We start from the raw sequence: 15277 nt of genomic DNA, 5'->3' as shown, positions 1-15277 counted from the left end.
CGCTGCTGGCAGGTTGTAAGATGGGGTGCAGGATCTAAAGGGCATCCCCACAGGCAGACATGCAAGCTGGGGGTGTGGGGGGCGCGGCCAGGGTCGCGGCCTCCTGCCTCAAACCAGCACCGCTGCCCTGTTCGAGCACACCTGCCCGCAACCCTCAGGCCGCCCCTCCACTCTGAAGCCTGGCCACACGCACCTCCTGGGAGTTGGTTCCGAGAAATCGGATGCATCAGCCTGGTCGCCCCCCAAGTGCTCACCCCAGGCAAACTTTGACCTTGTCCCACAGGTGTGCGGACCTGGGAGCTCTGCAGAAGGTGTCTTCTCTGCTGCTCTCTGGATGCCAGGGCAAAAGCCACCTAGAGGAGCCTTTCCCAGGGCTGAGGAGTCCTTCCCTGGCTGCTCCTCCCATCCCCCAACCTGCCCTGGGTTGGAAGTGGCTGCAGCACTTCTGTCCTTGACCACCTCTGCCTGGGAGACAGACGGCAGTTTTACTGTTCAAAGCAAGCACCATGTCCTTCAGAGCATGGCACACACACACACCCCCCCCCAGGAAATGTTCAAATATGTTCACACGCGTGTGTTCATGCATGCTACACATGTAAGTCACATGCACGTTCTTGTAACAAGTCACACATGGCCACACATACACGCCGTGACCCGATCACAAATATGTTGTCATCATGAACGCCATAGAAAAACACTGCTTCAGCCACACACACGCGCTCACACACTCCCAGACCCCTCACTCAGTACCCACACACACCCACCAGTCCCATGCTCACAGACTCAGTCACCCATGGAGACAAACAATGATGACCATGCACAGCTACCCACAGGCTCAGACCTGTGAGTGTGCACATATCAATTCAGCCACACACCCAGTCACACTTGCCCACCATCACACACTATTAGCCACACCGTGGGACACACTCTTCGCTGTCAGACACACACGGCACAACCAAGTCACACGCACACTCACGCATCGTGGTGTGTGCAGTTGTGTGTGTGCTGTCCCAACAGCCACAGGGCCTCAGCCACATACATGGATGTGTGCACAAGGTCACAGTCCTGCTCACGACACGCTCCGCAGCCACGTGCCTGGCCTTTGGCGTCACAGCCTGGAGCCCGCCTCTCTAACATGGCTCCACAGGGCTCCACTGGGCATTCCTGGCCCCTTCCCAGCCTGGCGGGAGTAACTGGGTGGGCATAATCGTGGGTCATTCCCAAGAGCATGGCGGGATCCCCTTCACTCAGCAGGTCCCACCTGCATGAGGAGCCTCCCATCAGGAGGAGGAAGGAAGGAGGGGTGTGGGTCAGGCCAGGAAAAGCCCATCTCCAGCGGCTCCCTTAAGCCTCACGCCAGCCCCTCCCAAGCCACCTGTCAATCCCCTGCCTGTCCTACCTGCCTCCTACCCTGACCACTGCTTGCCTGGAGCTTTGAGAGACTCCCGCCCCAGAGACTGGGAGCCTTGCAGGCCCCCAATGATCACCCGTCCACCCTTTAATTTTAGAGATGGACGATCTCACAATTTGAGGGAGTTGCTAAAGTTCTCCAGGCCTTTGGAGGCCGGCACCTCACCTTCTGTCCTCAGTACCACCCACATTGCAGAGACTCTAAGGGAGGACAGGAGCCCCAGCCTCACCACCAACACTGCCATCTTACCCTCTCACCCAGGCTCCAAGGACACCCGAGCCACCTAGTATGGAGCACAAAAGGCAAAGATAAGGTCTTATTCCTACTCACCACCCTGCAAAGTGCATCTGAAAAGTCAAAATAAAATCCCAATCCCCACAAGTCATTAAGGCCCTGCAGGTGCTGGCTCCTGCCTGTCCCACCTGCCTCCTACCCTGACCACTGCTTGCCTCTCCATTCCACCCACCTCCTCCTCTGACCCTCATTTGCACCAGCGTTTATTCTGACCTCAGGGCCTTTGCATGTACCATTCCTTCTGCTCCCAGCTCTCCTCCAGGAGTCCAGCTTCTCACTCAACTCTCAATCACTGCCGGCCCCATCTCCCTACTTTATTTTCCTCATAGCACTGGTAGCCACTAGTAGAAATTCTTTTGCTCTGTTATTTGTTTGTTTCCTCATCCATGAAAGGGATCTAACAGTAATTGTCCCAAAGGGCTTTTGTGAGGATTAAGTGAATCACTCCATCCAGCAAAGGCCTGGAGCACCCAGCCACTGCTAAGCCCGAGGCATTAGCTGTCGTTTTTGTTACATGCTTGTTTATTTATTTACTGTGCCTTTTACATAATCGACACTAGATAAATCGTGTTAAATCAAACATATGGTGGAGTCACAGGAGGACCCAAGGATGGGGGGATGTACAAAACAGAGGAGGAATCAATAAAACACACAGGACTGTAGGATCCTCCCCACTCCCTGCAATAAAAGCAAGAATGCAAATCTGAATGGTGATAAGTTTAGAGGGGAAAACAAACCCCTGGCAGTGGAGCTGGGGTTTCTTGGCCCTTGCTCCAGAGCTGCCTCCCCTCTCCCTGCCCCAAGTGCCCTGGGTCCCTGTGCATCTCTCCCTGATCCTCAGCCTCTGTTTTTGTGCACCCTTCTCTCTCTTCCCAGGAGCCCGCAGAAGAAACCAGCAGATAAGTGAAAGTGGTATTTTTATAGGCTGATAACCCCCTGCTTATCTAGAAAGCACTGTCCCATCTCCCCAAGTGTCCCTAATTGGTCATTTGCCCAGTGCCCTCTCCACAAGGGTTACGGACACCCTGGGAAAGGTGACTCCAGCCGTCCCCCCTGGCCTCTTAGCTCTGCTCGGCTCCCCCCTGCCCTTTCCCCTGGGAAGGCTGCCCCAGGGACTCTTCACCAGGAGTCGGGAGGGAGGTGAGAGGGGACAGGAGAGGAGCGGTGGTAAGCTGTGGCAGAGGAGCTGTGGTAAGCTATTTAATGATGCCAACTGTATTAAATTCTATACTCTAGCAGCCTCTTAAATCCATTTATGGCCCATACTGGACCCTGAGCTATAATAATAATAAAAGTAAAATAAAGGATTTATGCATCCAGGGTGCGCACCCGTCGCAGGCAAAAAAGAAAGAACCATTTCTAGCTGATGGTCCTGGCCGGTGTCCCATGCCCTGACCTCCTGGTTTCCCTGGGTGGACAGGAAGAAGAACCAGGTTCCTGCTGGGAGGGGGGATATAAATAACCAAGACGGCCATTTTCTGCGCTGTCCCAAACACATTTCTTTTCTAAACTAGTCTCTCTACTACCAACTTCCTAGTATCTGCAAGCAGTAGCTGGCCAAGGTTTCTGGGAAAGAGAGGTAGTGGGAGAACAGAGGAGGAGGCCAGAAACACTCATGGCCTGGTCCAAAGGGCCCAGGCGGCCCTGGCCCCGGTTTGGGGGTGGGAGGAGAGGAGGGGAGCAGCTGCTCCTTCGCAAACTTGTTATCATGGGGCAGGGCCCTCCCTGGGCCCCTACAGCTCTGTGGCCCTATCTCTGCTTGGCCACTTAACAACCCAAGTTGTAACCACTGCCTCCCAGGCCTGTGTCTGCCCGGGAGACACCCCTTTCCGGGCGAGACTGTGTGATTATGGTCTCCCAGCCCCAGACCAGCAAGAAATGCTCATCAAGTGAATGGCTGAAAGGCTGAGGGGGACAGAGGGGGACCTCTGCTTGTGGTCCTAGTATTTGGTGATGACGCGGCCAGAGTCAGGGGCTGGGAGCCACAGCGTGATTCTCACTTCCTGATTACTCCCCATCCAGAAAAGGAAAGAGGCTGTTTGAGGTCCGTGGAAGGTCAATTGCATTTAGTGGTCCAGTTTTGCTCTCGGATCATCCTCCCCCACGTTGAGGCTGAAAGTGGCCTCGGTGACTTGCTTTGCTAATAGGATGGTAACCAACTGGACACCTTGCGTCTCTGCCTGCTGTCCCTCCACCATCCCCCTGTGGGCTGGCCTGTGGAGGAGGAGGAGGAGGAGGCCGGGAGCTGAGTCTACCCAGTCCAGCCAAATCAACAAAGCCCCTTGGTCCACTGCAGCTGAGCCACAGCTGACCATAAACACCCCAACCCCGGCTGGCTCACCCATCCTGCTACCCATAGACTCTTAAGCATAAATAAATGCTTATTGCTGTAAGGCTGCGGGTGTTTGTCACGGGGCATGATTGCAGCCATAGATGACCCATAGAGGGCCCTAAGCTAGGGACGAGCTCCACATTCTGATTTTTGCTAAGGAAAGGAGTTTCAAGGTTTCCGTTGCAAAATTCCAGGCCCTGGATTTAATTTCAAGGGTTAATTATTAAAACATCGGAAATAGGTTGGTGCTTCTGATTTCCGCCTCTGGCTGCAGCTCCCTCTCATTATTCAGCGGGTATCCAATTAGCATATTCCATCCCCCAGCTACCGTGATTGGTCCAACCGTAGGCATGTGTCCAAATTCTATCCAATCAGAGGTTGCTGTAGGACTTTGGCCAAAAATAATGAGAAGAAAAGGTCTCTGTCTCTCTCTATTGGGTTTAGAACGTTAAGAATGAAAAACATTTTTTTTTTTTTTTGGTACCAGCGGCTGAACTCAGGGCCACCTGACCACTGAGCCACCTCCCCAGTCCTATTTTATTTGGAGACAGGGTCTCACTGAGTTGCTTAGGGCCTCGCTTTTGCTGTGCCTGGCTTTGAGCTCGTGATCCTCCTGCCTCAGCCTCCCGAGCCACTGGGATTACAGGCGTGTGCCACTGTGCCCGGCAAGGATGGAAATCTTAGCACTACTGGTCATCATCTTGTTACCTCTGGTGACCAGGTGGCCTGACAGCCTTTGCTTTTTCATCTGCCAAAGGAAGATAATAATTGTATCTCCTTATGGTTGTGAAGGTTCGAATGAGGAAATAAATGAAAAGTATCAGGCAAGGGAGATATAAATGTTAGCTATTGTAATTAACTTGGTGCAACCGTTGATCTAGATCAGTATCTGATATTGAACTTGTAACTAAAAACAATCGTGTGTGTGTGTGTGTGTGTGTGTGTGTGTGTGAGAGAGAGAGAGAGAGAGAGAGAGAGAGATGCTTTCTGTTTTCCCCTGGGTGCTGGTAAACATGGCACATGCTTCCAGATGCACAGATAAAAGTCAAGTGGTCCTCTGAGCAGAGAGAGCTCTGACCCTAATCAGGTTTGCTCTCTGACTTCCTGAGTAGGGGCAAGCTTGAAACGGGCCACCCCCAAGTCTCCCTGGACACCTGGTCACCAAAGCCGCCAACGTCGCCACCGTAGGAGTGATTGCCTACAATGAGGGTCACCCTCAGGACCCTCGGGGCACCCTCTTGCCCTGCCAAGAGCTGTATCCCAGGGCTTTCATAATAAAGTGGTTTAAACAAGAGAAATTTATTGTCTCACACTTATGGGGGCCAAAGTCCAGAGTCTGGGCGTTGGCAGGGTTGGTTCCTACTGAGAGTTAGGACGAGCACCTGCTCCTCCCTCTCCCCTCTCCCGGCGGGTGCTGGACTCCTTGGCATTCCTTGGTGCCTGGCTCCAGTCTCTGCCTCCATCTGGACAGGGCCTTCTCCCTGAGTGCCTGTCTGTGTCCACATTTTCCCTTTTTATAGGGGTACAAGTCATATTGGATTAGAGCCTATCCTAATGACTTCATTTCAGCTTAATTACCTCTATAAAGTCCCTATTTCCAAATGAGGTCACATTCTGAAATCCTCGGGGGAGTCGGGACTGCAGCAGATGAATTTGGGAGGAGACAGGATTCAACCCGTAACAAGGGGGTCCTTGCCGTCTGGGCTGGCCCACGGAGCGTGTCCAGACACGTGGCACTTTGCCAGCGTCCTGATCACTGAAATCCACAGCCACGGACCAGAGCGGCCTCACAGTAGCCATGCCCGGTTGTCAGGGCTTTTGAAACAGATGGTGGAAGAAAACCACCAGGGGTGGACGCTCCCACCTGGATCTTTCCCTCATGATGGACCCTACTCCTTCTGAGCGTGAGCCTGCTCCACTGTAACGCAGGCTGGATGGGAGAAGAAATGTGTTTAAAGTCCTGTGGCGGAAACGAGGGTCCCTAGCACGAAGTCACAAACAGTAGGGTGGCTTGCGGAGTCCAGAGATCTGGGTTCAAGTCCTGGCTGTGACAGCTGTCAGGTTAGCCAGCTCTCTGAGCCTGGGTTTCCTTATATCTAAAATGAAGATAATCATAGGACTCCTCGTCTGCCAGGGAGATAGCTAAAGGACAGGAAGGCCTGCTTTGTGTCTGCCATCCTGAGTTTAAAGAGTAGAAAAACAGGGACACACTGTAGTGTGGTCCCCAGAGCTGAGGCTGGTTGAACTGGACCAATCACCCGAGGTTCCTGCTGCAGAGAACTCGGGTCTCTGGGGTCTCTGGGAAATTCAGCAGGGCCACCTGTGACCCCACAGCTCCTAAAGCAGCCACGTTGCCATGTATTCAGAGAAACAAGGGACAAACACGATTTGACCCATGTCCTAGGAGCGTCCGGCCATTTACCTGGAACAGCCTACATTTTGATTAAAGAAGCCGTGGGCTCAGCCCACACCAACCCCAGGACAACATCCTCTTCCCCCTTTGTTTATGCCAGAGCCTCATTTTCCCCTCTCACACCCCTAAAAAGAGAACCCTAGAGCCCAAGGATGCAGTGTGCCCTCGGGGAGGTCGGTCGTGCTCAGAGCTGACCTACAGCTCCTCCTTCAAAAAGTAGCCCAAGCCGGAGGGGCAGGAAATCTGAACACAGGCCTTTCACCTTGGTGTTGACCTTTGAGCTCCAAGTCATCATCATCTGCGTGGACCTGGGCTGAGCTGGGCCATCCCTGCCCCCAGCTGCAGCTCAGCCTGTGCATCTCAGAAGTCGGGAGAGTCAGTTGCTGGGAGGGCACGTGGTCACTGGTTCCTTTGGGGCCCTTGTCGAGCCTCGTCCACATCTGACTGCAGCCACAGCACCGAAAGAGCAGCAGCCTGATGGCTCTTGGTCTTCTGGGGGCTTGGGGAAGGAGTGGTGGCAAAGGGGGTCCCCAACACGAGAGTGCATGTAGAATGGAGTTTTGTGCAGACCTTGATTAGGTCATGGCTCAGCACAGAGCCAAGACAATCACTAAATTGTGGGTAAATTATGAAACCTCTCTGGTCCTGGTTTCCTCTTCTGCACAACAGACATAACAGTACCTGCCTCCTAGGATTACTGAGAGGATTAAATAAGATGCTCACGGCTAACACTTAATGTACCCCGGACAGAAGGTCACCAGATGTGGTGAAATTGCTCTTCTTCTTTTATGTGGTCCATGTGTAGAATAATAAAATTACACACACACACACACACACACACCACAGAGTCTTCAGGACGTTTAAGGGGGAGAGAAGCCAATCCCGAATGGGTTGTGTCTCTGTCACTGCCAATTTATCAGAAAAGGCAAAATTGTGATTTTTCAGAAAGCCTGCGCCCCCTGCTCCCCGGTCCCCCGCCCCCTGTCCCCTGCCCTGGAGGAGAAGTCCAACTACTGAGCACCATGTAGAACCACATCAGGACTGGGGGCTCACACCAAGGAGCCCATGGGACAGAACATGCCCAGCTTCAATGCCCTGAGATCCTTTGACGTCCTCCTTTGCCTTGACTCTTGGCACTGACTCGATGCCCCACTGGTCCATGGTGAGAGCATCTTTTCCACACGTTTTGGGGACCAGCTGAAAGACATTCAGCAGACAGAGATCTGACCTATACCTGGAATTCATTTAGTACTAGAGCCCATCTTCTTCCAAAATCAACCTCCAGGGCTACCAAGCAGTGGCTCATAATTTGGATAAATATTGACTATCTACTGTATGCCGGACTTTTTTTTTTTTTTTTCCAATGCTCAGAACTAAAGAGAAAGTCTGGGCATGCTGGGCCATGGCTCCCCCACTGAGCCCCATCCCCAGTTCTCTGGAACTATTCTTGGTGCTGAAGTTACAGCATTGACCCAAGAAAACAAACCCTGGGCCCTCAAGAAGCTCATATTCTAGGGGCGGGGAGAGCAGCTCAGTGGTAGAGCCCTTGACTGGCAGGTCCTAGATGCTGCGTTCAACCCTCAGCTCCACCCACGTGAAAATAGGAACCTTGTGCTGACCAACCACCAGCCGATGAGGCCTGCACAACTCTGCAACAACTGCACCATGCTCAATTTTTCTTTGCAGATCTTTGTTTGCAAAGCAAAGACCACAATCTGCCCATATTGAGAACTGGAGACGCGTGTCTACAAACACAGCTCAAGAGACAGAGCTGAACATAGACACTGTATCAGGCATTTCACTAGATGCTGAGCTTGCCTTAACTCAAATCTAAACCTCACCACAAGACTAGGAGATAGGTACTATGGTTATCGTCTGTTTACCAATAGGAACACTCAAAGCTCAGAGAATAAAAGAGATTTGCAAGATGAAGTGGCACACGCCTGTCATCCCAGCTGAAGAGGCTGAGGCAGGAAGATCGCCAGTTCAAAGTCATCTCAGCCAAAGCAAGGCCCTAAGCAACTCAGTGAGACCCTGTCTCTAAATAAAGTACAAAATAGGGCTGGGGATGGGGCTTAGTGGTCTAGTGCCCCTAAGTTCAATCCTTGGTCCCCCCGACACCCCACTGAAAAAAAAAAAAACAGGATAAAAGAGACTCAATTCTCAATTTAATGTTTTTTTTAGAACTCTACCACATTTGGAGGGGATAAATGTACCTCATGAGTAAAACCTTGATTACCAGAATTATTAGAGGGCATGAAGCACCCCCAGGTAAGCTGGTATGGGGAGGGCTAGGAATGGTTACAGTGTAAACAGTCAGGTGATGGACAGCTGGTGTTACTGCAGGGAGGCTGGGCGACAGAAATCCTTAAGCAGATCTATGGAATCACATCTTGCTAAAGATGACCCAGAATGGACCACGGTCTTGAGGTCGCTCCAAAAGTGACATGACCTTGAAAACCCAGCAATCATCAAGACTCGGCCAGCAAAGCCCAGAAACCATGAGCCTGAGAGCCCTGGAAACTGGAGGAGCCTCCTCCAAGGACCCACGGGACGCATGGAGACCTGGGGCTGCAAGCCGTCCCATCTCAGGTGTCTGGTGACAAAGCTGTCACCTTTAAGGATTCTATATTTCCTCCACAAAAATGCACGTGGAAACATCACACGGACTCTAATAAGGGAACATTTTCCAAAACAACTGGTCTGGACTCTTCAAAAAAATATCAAGGTCCAGAAACAGAAAAGAAGGGCTTCCAGATTAGAGGAGAAGAACATGTCAACGCAGCACAGCACGTGATTCTGGATGGTGGGGTGGAGGCGGCGGAGGCCAGCGAGCCCCCGGCTGGGCAGTGGATGGCCATGGGCTGTGAGCTGCGTCCACAGCGGATGTTCTGATTCGGGCCATTGCGCTGCGGTGACCTAAGGTAACATCTTTGGTCTTGGTAAATGCTTCCTGATGTATTTAGAGAAAATTTTAAAAGGAGCAACATCTTTACCTTTGACGGTATGTGAAAAAAATTATTTTTATATATGGAGAAGTGGGGGAGGGGCTCGGGTCTGATGATGGATCCAGCAGAGATGGTAACGGCCAAAGGATGAGGCGGCCTCCTCGGAGTCCTTTGATCCCAACACGCCTGAAACCAACATCCCCTTCCACTTCTTGGTTTCATGAGCCTATAAAATGCTCTCCTTCAATTTTTTTTCCCTTATGCGGGTTAGAGCTGTGTCTCTGTCGACGGAGTCGGTTGAGAGCCTCGTGAGCGTGGTCAGGTGCTGTCATGTCCTGGTGGGTGACCCCTAGGTTGCAGACACTGTGTCAGGCAACAGGTGTGCAGAGACCAGCAAGGCCCAGTCCCCTTGACCGTGTCTCCAGGGTCGAAGGAGGAGACTGACAGGCCAGCAGACTGTTCCAAAGAGGACCACATCTGAGTTTCCTCGGCCTCTCCTTTCCTGACATAGCCTCTCCACCTGTCTATACCCTTGTCCCTGCATCCAGGGCCAGCCCAGCTCCCCTCCTCCACAGGCCTCTGTACCTGCTCTCTCCAGAGTGAGGGAGGATCCTCATGGAGGACCCCAAGCCCTACCTTGCCAACCGCATCCATAGCTTTGGGGGAAATAAAGTGCACAGAGAATGGAGGCGATATTATAGGAATGTGTTTGGGATTCACCAAGCCCCTTATAAATAACCCAGTTGGTTTCTGCGTGGAAGGTGTGGGTGGGCACGGGGCAGCCGGATGGAGAGGTTAATGACATTTTCCAAGAGAGAGAGCAGCTGAGGACAGATTCCTAGATTCGTGTTCATTTCTCAGGCCTGATCAGCCCTTGGAAACACCTGTTGACATTAACGGGGCATCTTGCACCATGCACTCGGGCCCAGAACTCTTTGGAACATTTTTAGTCACATTAAAATATGACGGCAGAGCTGGGGAGGTAGCTCAGTGGTAGAGCACTTGCCTGAGGTCCCGGGTTCAATCCCTAGTCCCACGAGGGAGGAAGGAAGGAAGAAAGGGAGGGAGGTGAAGGGAAGGAGGGAAGGAAAGAAAGGAGGTGGGGAGAGAGGAAGGGAGGCAGGAAAGGTTGGCATTATCACCCCCATTCACTGATGCTGAAAGCAGGTGAATAACTTGATACAATTAAACTGCAGCTAACTGTGAGCAGTGAGGTTCGAATAAGTTCTGATGAATACCTAACCCTAAGTTCTTAGCCATAACGCTACCCAAACTCACGATCATTTTATCTGGAACCAGACAAATGCCAGGAGACAGTGTTAGCCTTCACATATTCCTTAACGTGCATATAGAAAGGTATATAAAGACTAACGAGCAAACTCACTGAGGCTTCCGATGAAGGCCAAGGGATGCTTAGGTTTGGAAAAGGGAACAATAAAGAAAACAGCATGACCGGTGGTGCTTGGCTGTGGCCAAAATCACAGAGCAAGGTCACCTGAGACTGAGTTTTGAGAACCCATGACTTCTGCAATACACTGACCCAGGCCAATGCAGTATGAAGCCACCACGGCCCATTCTTGGTCACCCCGACACCCACATGCAACTCCTCAAACCATTTTAACCACCAACTGAAGACAGTAACACGGTCATGGTTCTGCCCGGGGTGACACATACCACCACCAACAGTGACAGACACACGTCAACCTCTCCCTGCACCAGATGGCCGGCTCTTTGAATCGTGCCCATTCTTGTAGCTGATTTATACAAATAGAAAACACCTATTTTGTCATCCACCTCTCCTTGAGTCCCCACCCCACCCACTACCACCTTTCCAGCCCCATTATTCCTGCACCACCCGCTTGGGGGACGTGAACCACTCATTACACCATTAGGACTTGGCTTTGGGAGCAGGTTTGAACTGCGACTTGGGTTTCATTCTCCACCCCCCAACCCGCATGTGTTCCATTGTCTCCCCGCCACCAACGGGAGCCAGCATCTTTCATCAGGTCCTCACCACGGATTCTGGGGCTTTATTAGCAAATGAAAATGGCCCAGGTCCAGCTGACATCAATGGGGTCTCTGCGAGGAGCAGGACCCCGGCGCTTCCTGTGGAGCCCAGCCTCAGACGATCTGGCTTGAAGAGAAGCCAGTTGGCTGAGCTCGAGCTACCAGAGAGCTATTTTTGACTTAAAAAGAAGCTGAATTTAGCTGATAACTGATTAAAGAAGTTTTAGACACAGCTCGTTGGGGTTTGAATATCTTGGCTGTGGAGGAGCCTAGACAAAGGAAAGACACCGAACTTGGTCAGGCACTAAGTCATTTTGGAAAACAACTAATTGGACCCCAGCAAGCCACCAACTGTTTGCAAAACAAATGTCTGACTGCGTGGCCTCTGTTTTCTTCTTACCCCACCCTAGATCCGTTCATGTAGGGACAAAGCCTTCCTCTATTCCAAAGTAGGCAGAGCAAGGAATAAAATCCCATCAACACACTGATAGAGTCCGTTCCCTTCCTCTCTTAAAGTAAACTAATTTCAAAAGTCAAAATAAAAATTTCTGAAATGTTTCGGGTACGTGTGCAACAGAGAAATCGTTACTGATGTCCAGCCAAATTTAAGGTATAAACAATAGCATCTTTATATCTACTTTAGGTCTTTTGTTTGTTAATTTCATTTGATTAATTTGTGTACTGATTGGTTTTTGGTGCCAGAGGGTAGAACTCAGGGACTTGTGCCCGCTAACGATGTGCTCTACCCACTGAGCTACACCCCTAGCTCCTGGTCTTATCTTGTTTTTTTCCCCTGAAGTGCTGGGGATTGAGCCCTGAGTGTCACACATGCTAAACAAAGTGCTGTTCCACTGAGTTACAACCCCCAATGCTTTTTATTTTTATTTTTATTTCAAGATAAGGTCTTGCTAAGTTGTCACGACTGGCCTCCAACTTCGATCCTCCAGCCTCAGCCTCTCAAGTAGCTGGGATGACAGGTGTGTGCCACGGCACCCAGGTGCACCTTGTATTTTCAATAATTTATAAAGAACCAGTCCCCATCTATGTTTCTTCCAAACAGCCCAATCTCACAAAGCAAAAGATTATTTTGCCTTGAGACCTCCAGCATGAGACATCAGGCAGCCTAAGGGGATCTGTGTGGGGTCAACGATCCTCAGCTGAGCCACAGGAGCCCAGGTCTATATTTCCAGACTTCACCTGTTTCGCCTCCTCTTTTGATTTGATATAAAAATTTAACTGAAGTTCCTGCTGCTGATTTTCAGGCCTAGGGAATGAGAAAACAATGAAGAATTGTTCGATTCAGTCCTAAAGACCATTTTCTCAGCTCTGGCGTTATTTTTTTTTATATATATATATCCTTGATAAGAGGGTCTGGCTAATATTGCCACAGTAATATTCTCAGGATCACACAGCATGGCTACTAGTTATGGTATGTTTGCCACGTGGGATCTTTTCCTCTCTACCTCAACCTTTATGATCTGGTTCACATTCCCAGGAGGTAAACTGAGGCTGACTTAAGGTGAAAGGTGTCCGAGATCACGCACAAAAACTGAAGATTCTTGGGAAAGTTCAGTCGCATGCATGCTCCAGGTCTCGGTAATTCTACGTTTGGGTCTCGGCCCAAAAGAGATTCCTGTGCACAGATAATAACTGGCCTATATGAAGAAATTAATGTTCTGTGTCATTATTAGTAGTGGTTGTTTTAAAAAGTCATAATCTAAGAAGCCATCATCAGAGAAACTGTTGGATTGATTGCTTATGGAGAAAGGGATAGTTTATAAAATATAAAGAAAGTCAATTGCAGGTAATTTACCAACATCATGAGTGCTGTTTCCTCTAAAAAGGGATAGAGATAAAGGATGGTATCAGAAAGAGGGAAACACACCCCCAATTTGATCATATTCTGTTTCTGTTAATAATAAAAAAAAAGATCTGAAGTGTGACCACATGTTAATATGTGTTTTTTTTTTTTTTCTGGGTGTGAGTACGTAGGTATTTGACATATTAATCTGTGTACTTTTCCATATTTAAACAATTTTTTTCCAAGTAGAAAGAAAAAAACCCACAAAGTTTGTTTATGTTGCTATGAGGAGCTCACTCACGGCATATTTGTGATCTCGCTGTCTCGCTGTTCTCCTAAATTTTTTGGCTTCTTTCCTGGTACCGAGGAGGGATAGATTTTATGTGCTAATGGCCAAAAAAATAAAAGCATCATTGACCATCCAACTGTACAATGATTTTTTTTTTTTTTGCAAGGAGCTATGAAGACATTTTTCTTAAAAACATTTCCAGGCAGGAGCTGAGCATCTATGGCATGTCTATAAGGTCCACAGACCTTCCACCACGTCCTATTGTTCGCGTCAGAGAGTACACCGATACCCGGGAGGCTGTGAGAGGACACAGGGGAATCTCCTCTTCCTGTGGCCTCACGGATATTTTACACATGGTAAAGATTTAATTTAAGGAAATCATGCTTGGACACACTTCTAAAAGGGAGTGCCTATTTATCCAGAAGAATGCATTTCAAAAGCCAATAGATTATAGTTGGTGCAGAACCTTAAATTTGTAAATGGAATCCAACTTTTTAGCACGACCACAAACTTTTTCAACTTTAATGCAGATTTCCTGAGGTCTACCCACACACCAAGTGGCCAGATCCTGGGGTCCAGGCGTTTGTTCAAGTGCTAACATAACACACCATGCAAGCATACACACACACACACACACACACACACACACACACACACACACACGGTAACAGAAATTCCAGTTCTATGTTATAGAGTTCCACCTCTAATCTATCTGGTAGAAGGTAAGATTAGAGAATTTTAACATCTTTTCCCTTTTTCCAAGTATTTAGAGCTGTCAGATAAACTTGCTGATGCAACTTGGCTCTTCAGTGATTTTTCTAGCAATGGGTCTAAGATACTATCACCTACACAGCATCAGGGAGAATGAACCAGCTGCATAAAAAAGCTAGGGCATGATTCTCTGTTCCAATAATATCAGCTAAGACTCCTTCAGTGTTTTCTCTGTGCCCGATAGAACTCTAGATGCTTTTGCATGTTTTGACCCATTTAACTGTGGTAGGTCATAGGTAAGGCACATACAAGGATCATTCCCATTTGACAGATGAGAACAGCAAGGCAGAGATTTGGGGCACTTGCTCAAGGTCACAGAGTCAAAAGTCATGGACCAGTATGTGCATCCAGGAAGCCAGGCTCTTACCCACTAGGCCGTGGCTATAGATGGAGTCTGAGATCTGGAAAGTCAAAGAAGATGGAATTAACCATGGATAAGAGTCAGATCCAGAAAAATACACCTGAAAGGGTCCACACCTGAAACTGCCTTGGAAGGAGGAAATCAGAGGACTGGGGGAAGGGGTCGGGATGGAGATGGGTTTTCGGTGTACAGCTTCTCGAAAGAGAACTTGAAGCTGATATTTATGATGCAGATGCGTGTACAAAACCAGCGCACGTTGTGGCCATTTGGACGCGGAGCCGTCCTAGGTGTTCACAAGGCATCTGCTGACTTCGCCTGACTTAGCTCCTCCACTGGCCAAAAAGACATGATTCCTGGAGCTTCCTGGGTGGTTGCTCTAGTAGCAAAGGGATGCATTTGAAGTTTGAAGGCTTCACCTGCAGAAGCAAAACCCCCAGATAAGAGGAAATTTGGTACCCGTCCCAGCGTCTATGTTTAAGGACTCCCCACAGGAATCTTGGGCCTGCATCCAGATCCTAATCGAGAATTTTTCCAAAGCCAAATTCTCACACCCCATTAGCTTTCAAGGCTCAGTGTTGGCTCCTGGGATGAAGACCCACTAGAATTTATGCTGGAGAAGGGGACAGGACTAGGGACCTAATTCCTCCTGA

The sequence above is a fragment of the Marmota flaviventris genome, chromosome 1 (assembly GCF_047511675.1).
Source record: "Marmota flaviventris isolate mMarFla1 chromosome 1, mMarFla1.hap1, whole genome shotgun sequence".
Taxonomy (NCBI): Eukaryota; Metazoa; Chordata; class Mammalia; order Rodentia; family Sciuridae; genus Marmota; species Marmota flaviventris.
Note: the sequence above shows the minus strand (reverse complement) of the source record.